Raw genomic sequence first — 12,500 nt, 5'->3', positions numbered from 1 at the left:
GTACCCAAACGGTGTCGGACATTGTCGATTTTAGTCTCTGTGCATTACGTTGGCGGGCTACCAGCGTTGGGGCCCGTACCCAGGCGATCCCCGTACCCAGGCTCTCGACGCCGACATAACGAGCACGAATGTCGGCAGGCGGACCGACACTCTCTCGCACTACCAGCGTTGGGGGCTCCGTACCCAAACGGTGTCGGACATTGTCGATTGTCGATTTTAGTCTCTGTGCATTACGTTGGCGGGCTCCGTACCCGTATTGTCGATTTTAGTCCTGTGCATTACGGGCGATCCCCTCTCGACGCCGACATAACGAGCACGAATGTCGGCAGGCGGACCGACACTCTCTCGCACTACCAGCGTTGGGGGGCTCCGTACCCAAACGGTGTCGGACATTGTCGATTTTAGTCTCTGTGCATTACGTTGGCGGGCTCCCCGTACCCAGGCGATCTCTCGACGCCGACATAACGAGCACGAATGTCGGCAGGCAGACCGACACTCTCTCGCACTACCAGCGTTGGGGGGCTCCGTACCCAAACGGTGTCGGACTTTGTCGATTTTAGTCTCTGTGCAAAACGTTGGCGGCGATCTCTTGACACGGAGATAACGAGCACGATTGTCGGTAAGCAGACCGACACCCTCTCGCACTAGCAACGTTGGGGGCTCCTTACCCACGCGGTGTCGTATCATTACTAAGAGCAACTTATTATACTGTGATGGATCACCTGGTGTCGTATCATCATTGCTAAGAACAACTTAATAGACTCTGATGGATCACCTGGTGTTGTATAATCAATGCTAAAATGTTTACCACATTTATATTTATATGTCTGGAACATTTTCTAATGTTGGGTGACACACAATTAAAGGGCAATGATAATGCAGTAGAGTTTACAAGAATAAGCAATATTTTGGTCAACTAGTCAGTTTAGTTAAAATAACAATTTTAGGTAGGACTAATTTAGACTGAGTATTTATGTTATAATTATATTAGTTAACAATGTGGTCACAAGGATGAAACTAGAATTGAATGCTGTAAGTCAGTCAACTTAGCCTGAAATTTTGGACATGTTCACACTGAACAATTTGTCTTCGTTCCACTTGTTTAGTACGTCGGTGTAATCAACTCTGGTTTCCACGATTCTATGGTTAGTACAGTACACTTTGAACTTTTCCAGTAAAATTATGTTCTGTTGATGTTTTGTTCGAAATTCTTGACCCAACTTTTGTTCTACGAAACATGCTCACCCTTTATGATACGTGACTGGGCGGTTCATTGTTACAAGCAATCCCACAGTTCCTCTGTGAAACAGTGGTTGGTGAGTGGTGATCACTTGGTACCTATCCTCTTTTCTTTCACTGCTAAATTATCGACGGCTATAGCAGATAGCCCTCGTGCAGTATAGAGCCAAATTCAAACAAACCGATACTCTCTTCAGACAAATATGATAAGATAATGAATTTTTCAAAGTTTTGCTCACTAAAATGGAGAAACTTTGGAATGATGTATCGAAGTTTGCATTCTGAAAGGAAGCACATTTCAAGATTTTCCTTTTTAACTTTAATTTTCAGAGTCACAGCATACAGACAACAGTTCGTTTACATATGGTCATATCAATATATTAGCAATCATTGTATCGAACGAAAATGATGTTTGACGATTAATTGTATAATTGTATTGAAGATGAAGAAATACTTTGATACAATAGAAGGGGACAGAGGTAAAGTTTTCAATATTTTACATATTCCATCTTCAGTATACAGAGCAAAATAGAAAGACGTAATTTCTAACTAACTAAATAAAATATATTGCTGAAATTACGATAATGTGAAACTAAAATACACGGAAAGTAAATTACTGACAATAAAACATGCTGTAAATATTTTAAAATGTGCTATTTGAATGAAGACTACATGATATTCGGTGTAGATTAAAGTTGTTTAATGTGGATGGTTTCTTTAAGTGCTAATTCCAGATCAGTGTTATCCATACAAACGATACTTATATTTTAATGTTCGTGTCCTGTTTCTTCACAGTTTTGCTTTATAAATGAAACCCATGACACGGGTCGTACGTCTAGGCGCAGCCGTTGCGAAAAGTGCACGAAAGGTTGGCGGCGGGACCTTCGATTCGTCGTCCCTAGAGGATACGGTCGGCATTTCGAACACCTGCTCCCGCCGAGTACACGCATTGGCCTCGGTACAAGTCGAACAGAGTCTCAGAGCATGTGCCAGCGATTGGGAAATTTAAACACCCGCGCCCGCCGCCTACCGACGGGGGAACCGATTTTCTCGATCTGTTTCGCGCGTGCGTGGTCCAACAGCAGCTTGCTCCAACGGGTCGGACGTCTAGACGCAGCCGTTGCGAAAAGTGCCCGAAAGGTTGGCGGCGGGACCTTCGATTCTTCGTCCCTAGAGGATACGGTCGGCATTTCGAACACCTGCTCCCGCCGAGTACACGCATTGGCCTCGGTACAAGTCGAACAGAGTCTCAGAGCATGTGCCAGCGATTGGGAAATTTAAACACCCGCGCCCGCCGCCTACCGACGGGGGAACCGATTTTCTCGGTCTGTTTCGCGCGTGCGTGGTCGAACAGCAGCTTGCTCCAACGGGTCGGACGTCTAGACGCAGCCGTTGCGAAAAGTGCCCGAAAGGTTGGCGGCGGGTCCTTCGATTCGTCGTCCCTAGAGGATGTGGTCGGCATTTCGATCACCTGCTCCCGCCGAGTACACGCATTGGCCTCGGTACAAGTCGAACAGAGTCTCAGAGCATGTGCCAGCGATTGGGAAATTTAAACACCCGCGCCCGCCGCCTACCGACGGGGGAACCGATTTTCTCGGTCTGTTTCGCGCGTGCGTGGTCCAACAGCAGCTTGCTCCAACGGGTCGGACGTCTAGACGCAGCCGTTGCGAAAAGTGCCCGAAAGGTTGGCGGCGGGTCCTTCGATTCGTCGTCCCTAGAGGATACGGTCGGCATTTCGAACACCTGCTCCCGCCGAGTACACGCATTGGCCTCGGTACAAGTCGAACAGAGTCTCAGAGCATGTGACAGCGATTGGGAAATTTAAACACCCGCGCCCGCCGCCTACCGACGGGGGAACCGATTTTCTCGGTCTGTTTCGCGCGTGCGTGGTCCAACAGCAGCTTGCTCCAACGGGTCGGACGTCTAGACGCAGCCGTTGCGAAAAGTGCCCGAAAGGTTGGCGGCGGGTCCTTCGATTCGTCGTCCCTAGAGGATACGGTCGGCATTTCGAACACCTGCTCCCGCCGAGTACACGCATTGGCCTCGGTACAAGTCGAACAGAGTCTCAGAGCATGTGCCAGCGATTGGGAAATTTAAACACCCGCGCCCGCCGCCTACCGACGGGGGAACCGATTTTCTCGGTCTGTTTCGCGCGTGCGTGGTCCAACAGCAGCTTGCTCCAACGGGTCGGACGTCTAGACGCAGCCGTTGCGAAAAGTGCCCGAAAGGTTGGCGGCGGGTCCTTCGATTCGTCGTCCCTAGAGGATACGGTCGGCATTTCGAACACCTGCTCCCGCCGAGTACACGCATTGGCCTCGGTACAAGTCGAACAGAGTCTCAGAGCATGTGCCAGCGATTGGGAAATTTAAACACCCGCGCCCGCCGCCTACCGACGGGGGAACCGATTTTCTCGGTCTGTTTCGCGCGTGCGTGGTCTAACAGCAGCTTGCTCCAACGGGTCGGACGTCTAGACGCAGCCGTTGCGAAAAGTGCCCGAAAGGTTGGCGGCGGGACCTTCGATTCGTCGTCCCTAGAGGATACGGTCGGCATTTCGAACACCTGCTCCCGCCGAGTACACGCATTGGCCTCGGTACAAGTCGAACAGAGTCTCAGAGCATGTGCCAGCGATTGGGAAATTTAAACACCCGCGCCCGCCGCCTACCGACGGGGGAACCGATTTTCTCGGTCTGTTTCGCGCGTGCGTGGTCTAACAGCCGCTTGCTCCAACGGGTCGGACGTCTAGACGCAGCCGTTGCGAAAAGTGCCCGAAAGGTTGGCGGCGGGACCTTCGATTCGTCGTCCCTAGAGGATACGGTCGGCATTTCGAACACCTGCTCCCGCCGAGTACACGCATTGGCCTCGGTACAAGTCGAACAGAGTCTCAGAGCATGTGCCAGCGAGCGGGAAATTTAAACACCCGCGCCCGCCGCCTACCGACGGGGGAACCCATTTTCTCGGCCTCTATCGCGCGTGCGTGGTCGAACAGCAGCTTGCTCCAACGGGTCGGACGTCTAGACGCAGCCGTTGCAAAAAGTGCCCGAAAGGTTGGCGGCGGGTCCTTCGATTCGTCGTCCCTAGAGGATGTGGACGGCATTTCGATCACCTGCTCCCGCCGAGTACACGCATTGGCCTCGGTACAAGTCGAACAGAGTCTCAGAGCATGTACCAGCGATTGGGAAATTTAAACACCCGCGCCCGCCGCCTACCGACGGGGGAATCCATTTTCTCGGGCTGTTTCGCGCGTGCGTGGTCAAACAGCAGCTTTCTCCAACGGGACGTACGTCTAGGCTCAGCCGTTGCGAAAAGTGCCCAAAAGGTTGGCGGCGGTTCCTTCGATTCGTCGTCCCTAGAGGATATCGCCGGTATTTCGATCACCTGCTCCCGCCGAGTGCCCGCAGTTTCTTTGTGCCCTTCGGACAGATACCGGTGGAACACGCTACGACGAGTTCGACGGTACTTAGGGTAGCCACGCGGAACTCTCCCGCATAAGCTCTCGCCTTTACCGCACATAGAAAGGCCGTACTATTGAGTAGTGATGGCATTAAATGTAGTTTCCTTCTATATATATAGGGGACTGGTGAGGCTTGACTGTCATCGACGATGGACGTAGCGTAAGCGTTATCGGCATGTCACCGAACAGAGGGTAGCCACGCGGAACTCTCCCGCATAAGCTTTCGCCTTTACCGCACATAGAAAAGCCGTACTTTTGAGTAGTGATGGCATTAAATGTAGTTTCCTTCTATATATATAGGGGACTGGTGAGCTTGACTGGAATCGACGATGGACGTAGCGTAAGCGTTATCGGCATGTCAGCAGGCTGTTGGCGGCAGGACTGTCGATTCGACTACCGGCACCCGCCGCCTACCGAGGTTATCGTCGGCATTTCGATTACCGGCTCCCGCCGAGTTCCCGCAGTTTCTTTCTGCCCTTCGGACAGATTGGCGGTGGAACACGCTACGACGAGTTCGACGGTACTTAGGGTAGCCACGCGGAACTCTCCCGCATAAGCTCTCGCCTTTTACCGCACATAGAAAAGCCGTACTTTTGAGTAGTGATGGCATTAAATGTAGTTTCCTTCTATATATAGGGGACTGGTGAGCTTGACTGGAATCGACGATGGACGTAGCGTAAGCGTTATCGGCATGTCAGCAGGCTGTTGGCGGCAGGACTGTCGATTCGACTACCGGCACCCGCCGCCTACCGAGGTTATCGTCGGCATTTCGATTACCTGCTCCCGCCGAGTTCCCGCAGTTTCTTTCTGCCCTTCGGACAGATAGGCGGTGGAACACGCTACGACGAGTTCGACGGTACTTAGGGTAGCCACGCGGAACTCTCCCGCATAAGCTCTCGCCTTTACCGCACATAGAAAAGCCGTACTTTTGAGTAGTGATGGCATTAAATGTAGTTTCCTTCTATATATAGGGGACTGGTGAGGCTTGACTGGAATCGACGATGGACGTGGCGTAAGCGTTATCGGCATGTCAGCAGGCTGTTGGCGGCAGGACTGTCGATTCGACTACCGGCACCCGCCGCCTACCGAGGTTATCGTCGGCATTTCGATTACCGGCTCCCGCCGAGTTCCCGCAGTTTCTTTCTGCCCTTCGGACAGATAGGCGGTGGAACACGCTACGACGAGTTCGACGGCACTTAGGGTAGCCACGCGGAACTCTCCCGCATAAGCTCTCGCCTTTACCGCACATAGAAAAGCCGTACTTTTGAGTAGTGATGGCATTAAATGTAGTTTCCTTATATATATAGGGGACTGGTGAGGCTTGACTGGAATCGACGATGGACGTGGCGTAAGCGTTATCGGCATGTTCAAACGTTGCCGCCGACTAACCCCAATGGCCTCATTGCCTCTAGGAGAGATTCGCGATCGATCACGCGACGCGTCCGTTGGCGGGGTTGTGGAGGACGATGCGGACACTACCCGGTAGTTTTAGGACGTTACGTGTACCTTTTCGACTCAAAACTGAGGACCAATTTGACGCAACTCAGGGTTGCGAGTTCGCGGAACTTCCCGCATAGGCTCTCGCCTTTACCGCACTTTCAAAAGCCGTACTAATGGGTTCTGATGGCATTAAATGTAGTTTCCTTCTATATATAGGGAGCATAGTCTGTCTGAGACGGACTTCAAAGGGAGGACGGCTTTAAGAAATTTTCTCCCATATAGAGTGATGCCAAAGACGGCATGGATGTGAGGCGAGTTCGGTGAAATTTGGAAAGTGGGAGGAAATGGCAAAATCAGTTTGATAGTTAGAAACGTTGTTTTTCAGCGTTCATTTTCACCACTTTTCACTCAAAACTGAGGACCAATTTGACGCAACTCAGGGTTGCGATGCGGAACTTGCCCGCATAGGCTCTCGCCGTTTACCGCACTTTCAAATGCCGTACTAATGGGTTCTGATGGCATTAAATGTAGTTTCCTTCTCTATATAGGGGGCATAGTCTGTCTGAGACGGACCTGAAAGGGAGTACGACTTTAAGAAATTTTCTCCCGTATAGAGTGATGCCAAAGACGGCATGGATGTGAGGAGAGTTCGGTGAAATTTGGAAAGTGGGAGGAAATGGCAAAATCAGTTTGATAGTTAGAAACGTTGTTTTCAGCGTTCATTTTCACCACTTTTTCACTCAAAACTGAGGACCAATTTGACGCAACTCAGGGTTGCGATGCGGAACTTGCCCGCATAGGCTCTCGCCTTTTACCGCACTTTCAAAAGCCGTACTAATGGGTTCTGATGGCATTAAATGTAGTTTCCTTCTATATATAGGGAGCATAGTCTGTCTGAGACGGACTTCAAAGGGAGGACGGCTTTAAGAAATTTTCTCCCGTATAGTGTGATGCCAAAGACGGCATGGATGTGAGGCGAGTTCGGTGAAATTTGGGAAGTGGGAGGAAATGGCAAAATCAGTTTGATAGTTAGAAACGTTGTTTTCAGCGTTCATTTTCACCACTTTTTCACTCAAAACTCAGGACCAATTTGACGCAACTCAGGGTTGCGATGCGGAACTGCCCGCATAGGCTCTCGCCGTTTACCGCACTTTCAAATGCCGTACTAATGGGTTCTGATGGCATTAAATGTAGTTTCCTTCTCTATATAGGGGGCATAGTCTGTCTGAGACGGACCTGAAAGGGAGTACGACTTTAAGAAATTTTCTCCCGTATAGAGTGATGCCAAAGACGGCATGGATGTGAGGAGAGTTCGGTGAAATTTGGAAAGTGGGAGGAAATGGCAAAATCAGTTTGATAGTTAGAAACGTTGTTTTCAGCGTTCATTTTCACCACTTTTCACTCAAAACTGAGGACCAATTTGACGCAACTCAGGGTTGCGATGCGGAACTTGCCCGCATAGGTTCTCGCCTTTACCGCACTTTGAAATGCCGTACTAATGGGTTCTGATGGCATTAAATGTAGTTTCCTTCTCTATATAGGGGCATAGTCTGTCTGAGACGGACCTGAAAGGGAGTACGACTTTAAGAAATTTTCTCCCGTATAGAGTGATGCCAAAGACGGCATGGATGTGAGGAGAGTTCGGTGAAATTTGGAAAGTGGGAGGAAATGGCAAAATCAGTTTGATAGTTAGAAACGTTGTTTTCAGCGTTCATTTTCACCACTTTTCACTCAAAACTGAGGACCAATTTGACGCAACTCAGGGTAGCGATGCGGAACTATTCCGCTTGGTCCCTTGCCTTTACCGCACTTTCAAATGCCGTACTAATGGGTTCTGATGGCATTAAATTTAGTTTCCTTCTCTATATAGGGGCATAGTCTGTCTGAGACAGGATTGTAACATTGTGTTAAGCCTCCTCTCACCTTTTAACCCGGCGTGCCCGGGACCTGTGGGCTGGTCACGGCCCGTTTCCACACAGGTGGTGAGTACTAGCGAAAACGACTGCCGATAGTGTTAAGAAATGGCCGAACAAAGAATGTAAGAGGCCGAGAGATATTGAATGAACGAACGTAATGGTGGATTGAAACAATATATTGGAGCGAAAAGAATGTTGCGAGAAGTGATGGTTTTAAGAACACTGTGCGGCGTTTTCCTAGTAAGTTTGTCGTTCTACCCGTCTCGGTGGATTCGGCACCACCTGTAACGGTGGTTTTTGACGTGCCTCGGTGGAAGAGGTTACTGTCGTAAAATATATGGGTAGCTGTTTCCCGTTCCCTCTCGGTCCGTGCGGGGATAAAAGCAGTACGTGCGTTCGACCGCACGCCTACGAGTTAATCCGAGCGATTAGCCGGTCTCAGTCAGAGACACACGGGATGCTGGACCCGCAGCGTGCTCTGCACGAGTCGTTGAATTTCAGCTTGTCAAACCAAGGGTCCGAGCGGCCCTTCCCTTTCACGGGGCATGTTATTTACGGTGACTGTTTCCCTTTCCCTCTCGTTCCGAGCGGGGATAAAAGCAGTACGTGCGTTCGACCGCACGCCTACGAGTTAATCCGAGCGATTAGCCGGTCTCAGTCAGAGACACACGGGATGCTGGACCCGCAGCGTGCTCTGCACGAGTCGTTGAATTTCAGCTTGTCAATCCAAGGGTCCGAGCGGCCCTTCCCTTTCACGGGGCATGTTATTTACGGTGACTGTTTCCCTTTCCTCTCGGTCCGAGCGGGGATAAAAGCAGTACGTGCGTTCGACCGCACGGCTACGAGTTAATCCGAGCGATTAGCCGGTCTCATTTGGAGACACACGGGATGCTGGACCCGCAGCGTGCTCTGCACGAGTCGTTGATTTTCAGCTTGTCAAACCAAGGGTCCGAGCGGCCCTTCCCATTCACGGGGCAAGTCAATAACGGTGACTGTTTCCCTTTCCCTCTCGGTCCGAGCGGGGATAAAAGCAGTACGTGCGTTCGACCGCACCCCTACGTGTTAATCCGAGCGATTAGCCGGTCTCAGTCAGAGACACACGGGATGCTGGACCCGCAGCGTGCTCTGCACGAGTCGTTGAATTTCAGCATGTCAAACCAAGGGTCCGAGCGGCTCTTCCCTTTCACGGGGCAAGTCAATAACGGTGACTGTTTCCCTTTCCTCTCGGTCCGAGCGGGGATAAAAGCAGTACGTGCGTTCGACCGCACCCTACGTGTTAATCCGAGCGATTAGCCGGTCTCAGTCAGAGACACACGGGATGCTGGACCCGCAGCGTGCTCTGCACGAGTCGTTGAATTTCAGCATGTCAAACCAAGGGTCCGAGCGGCTCTTCCCTTTCACGGGGCAAGTCAATAACGGTGACTGTTTCCCTTTCCTCTCGGTCCGAGCGGGGATAAAAGCAGTACGTGCGTTCGACCGCACGCCTACGAGTTAATCCGAGCGATTAGCCGGTCTCAGTCAGAGACACACGGGATGCTGGACCCGCAGCGTGCTCTGCACGAGTCGTTGAATTTCAGCTTGTCAAACCAAGGGTCCGAGCGGCCCTTCCCTTTCACGGGGCATGTTATTTACGGTGACTGTTTCCCTTTCCCTCTCGGTCCGAGCGGGGATAAAAGCAGTACGTGCGTTCGACCGCACGCCTACTATCCGAGCGTTAATCGGGATGCTGGACCCGAGCGTGCTTAGCCAGTCAAACCAAGGGTCCAGCGGCCCTTCCCTTCACGGGGAGACGGTGACTGTTTCCCTTTCCCTCTCGGTCCAGCGGGGGGACGTGCGTTCGACCGCACAGCTACGAGTTAATGCGAGCCGGTCTCGCAGCGGGATGCTGGACCCGCAGCGTGCTCTGCACGAGCCGTTGAATTTCAGCATGTCAAACCAAGGGTCCGAGCGGCTCTTCCCTTTCACGGGGCACGTGAACAACGGTGACTGTTTCCCTTCCCTCTCGGTCCGAGCGGGATAAAAGCAGTACGTGCGTTCGACCGCACGCCTACGAGTTAATCCGAGCGATTAGCCGGTCTCAGTCAGAGACACACGGGATGCTGGACCCGCAGCGTGCTCTGCACGAGTCGTTGAATTTCAGCTTGTCAAACCAAGGGTCCGAGCGGCCCTTCCCTTTCACGGGGCATGTTATTTACGGTGACTGTTTCCCTTTCCTCTCGGTCCGAGCGGGGATAAAAGCAGTACGTGCGTTCGACCGCACGCCTACGAGTTAATCCGAGCGATTAGCCGGTCTCAGTCAGAGACACACGGGATGCTGGACCCGCAGCGTGCTCTGCACGAGCCGTTGAATTTCAGCATGTCAAACCAAGGGTCCGAGCGGCTCTTCCCTTTCACGGGGCACGTCAATATCGGTGACTGTTTCCTTTCCCTCTCGGTCCGAGCGGGGATAAAAGCAGTACGTGCGTTCGACCGCACGCCTACGAGTTAATCCGAGCGATTAGCCGGTCTCAGTCAGAGACACACGGGATGCTGGACCCGCAGCGTGCTCTGCACGAGCCGTTGAATTTCAGCATGTCAAACCAAGGGTCCGAGCGGCTCTTCCCTTTCACGGGGCACGTGAACAACGGTGACTGTTTCCCTTTCCCTCTCTGTCCGAGTGGGGATAAAAGCAGTACGTGCGTTCGACCGCACCCTACGTGTTAATCCGAGCGATTAGCCGGTCTCAGTCAGAGACACACGGGATGCTGGACCCGCAGCGTGCTCTGCACGAGCCGTTGAATTTCAGCATGTCAAACCAAGGGTCCGAGCGGCTCTTCCCTTTCACGGGGCACGTGAACAACGGTGACTGTTTCCCTATCCCTCTCGGTCCGAGCGGGGATAAAAGCAGTACGTGCGTTCGACCGCACGCCTACGAGTTAATCCGAGCGATTAGCCGGTCTCAGTCAGAGACACACGGGATGCTGGACCCGCAGCGTGCTCTGCACGAGTCGTTGAATTTCAGCTTGTCAAACCAAGGGTCCGAGCGGCCCTTCCCTTTCACGGGGCATGTTATTTACGGTGACTGTTCCCTCTCGGTCCGAGCGGGGATAAAAGCAGTACGTGCGTTCGACCGCACGGCTACGAGTTAATCCGAGCGATTAGCCAGTCTCATTAAGAGACACACGGGATGCTGGACCCGCAGCGTGCTCTGCACGAGCCGTTGAATTTCAGCATGTCAAACCAAGGGTCCGAGCGGCTCTTCCCTTTCACGGGGCACGTGAACAACGGTGACTGTCCCTCTCTGACCGAGTGGGGATAAAAGCAGTACGTGCGTTCGACCGCACCCCTACGTGTTAATCCGAGCGATTAGCCGGTCTCAGTCAGAGACACACGGGATGCTGGACCCGCAGCGTGCTCTGCACGAGCCGTTGAATTTCAGCATGTCAAACCAAGGGTCCGAGCGGCTCTTCCCTTTCACGGGGCACGTGAACAACGGTGACTGTTTCCCTATCCCTCTCGGTCCGAGCGGGGATAAAAGCAGTACGTGCGTTCGACCGCACGCCTACGAGTTAATCCGAGCGATTAGCCGGTCTCAGTCAGAGACACAAGGGATGCTGGACCCGCAGCGTGCTCTGCACGAGCCGTTGAATTTCAGCTTGTCAAACCAAGGGTCCGAGCGCCCCTTCCCTTTCACGGGGCACGTCAATAACGGTGACTGTTTCCCTTTCCCTCTCGGTCCGAGCGGGGATAAAGCAGTACGTGCGTTCGACCGCACGCGTACGAGTTAATCCGAGCGATTAACGATTGTCTTTGTTACGAAAGACGTTCTGTTCCCACTGCTGATGCGACGAGTTTCGGGTAACCATGCCGAGACATCGGAATATGCATCATTTTCGATATAGCTTAGTGTGGGTTGAGCTGTCCTCCGAAGGTCGGTTCTTCCTGATACGCCCTAGTTTGTTTCGTTTTATCGGAACTGTTGTTTTGGAGAACTCGTACTCTAGAGTGTGTAAGAGGTCTGTCTCGTGATTGGTGACACGAAGTAGACAGAGAACGGCAGGCGTGTATCTAGCCACGCGTCTGCCGATTCGAGAGTGGTGTTTCTACTCGCCGTTGGAGCGGGTGGCTTGCACCGAACGAGAAAAGATACCTGGTTGATCCTGCCAGTAGTCATATGCTTGTCTCAAAGATTAAGCCATGCATGTCTAAGTACATGCCGAAATAAGGTGAAACCGCGAATGGCTCATTATCCAGCCGTTGTTCCTTAGATCGTACTTTCCTACTTGGATAACTGTGGTAATTCTAGAGCTAATACATGCAACAAAGCTCCGACCTCACGGGACGAGCGCATTTATTAGACCAAGACCAATCGGACCTCGGTCCGCAAATGATGGTGACTCTGGATAACTTTTGGCTGATCGCACGGTCTAGCACCGGCGACGCATCTTTCAAGTGTCTGCCTTATCAACTGTCGA

At 52.1% G+C, this 12,500-nt stretch overlaps 1 non-coding gene across 1 annotated transcript in view; it reads left to right on the top strand.

Annotated features, from left to right (window-relative positions):
* The first annotated feature begins 12,172 nt into the window (after positions 1-12,172).
* The window catches only part of LOC143243492 (small subunit ribosomal RNA), a 1,806-nt gene continuing 1,478 nt past the window's right edge, over positions 12,173-12,500 (top strand). Inside the window, exon 1 of the ribosomal RNA XR_013024616.1 lies at positions 12,173-12,500. This exon is cut by the window's right edge and continues 1,478 nt beyond it. This is a non-coding gene — a ribosomal RNA (small subunit ribosomal RNA).

Source organism: Tachypleus tridentatus, unplaced genomic scaffold (genome assembly GCF_004210375.1).
Source record: "Tachypleus tridentatus isolate NWPU-2018 unplaced genomic scaffold, ASM421037v1 Hic_cluster_2, whole genome shotgun sequence".
Classification (NCBI taxonomy): domain Eukaryota; kingdom Metazoa; phylum Arthropoda; class Merostomata; order Xiphosura; family Limulidae; genus Tachypleus; species Tachypleus tridentatus.
Note: the sequence above shows the minus strand (reverse complement) of the source record. Positions and strands in the feature narration are given on the sequence as shown.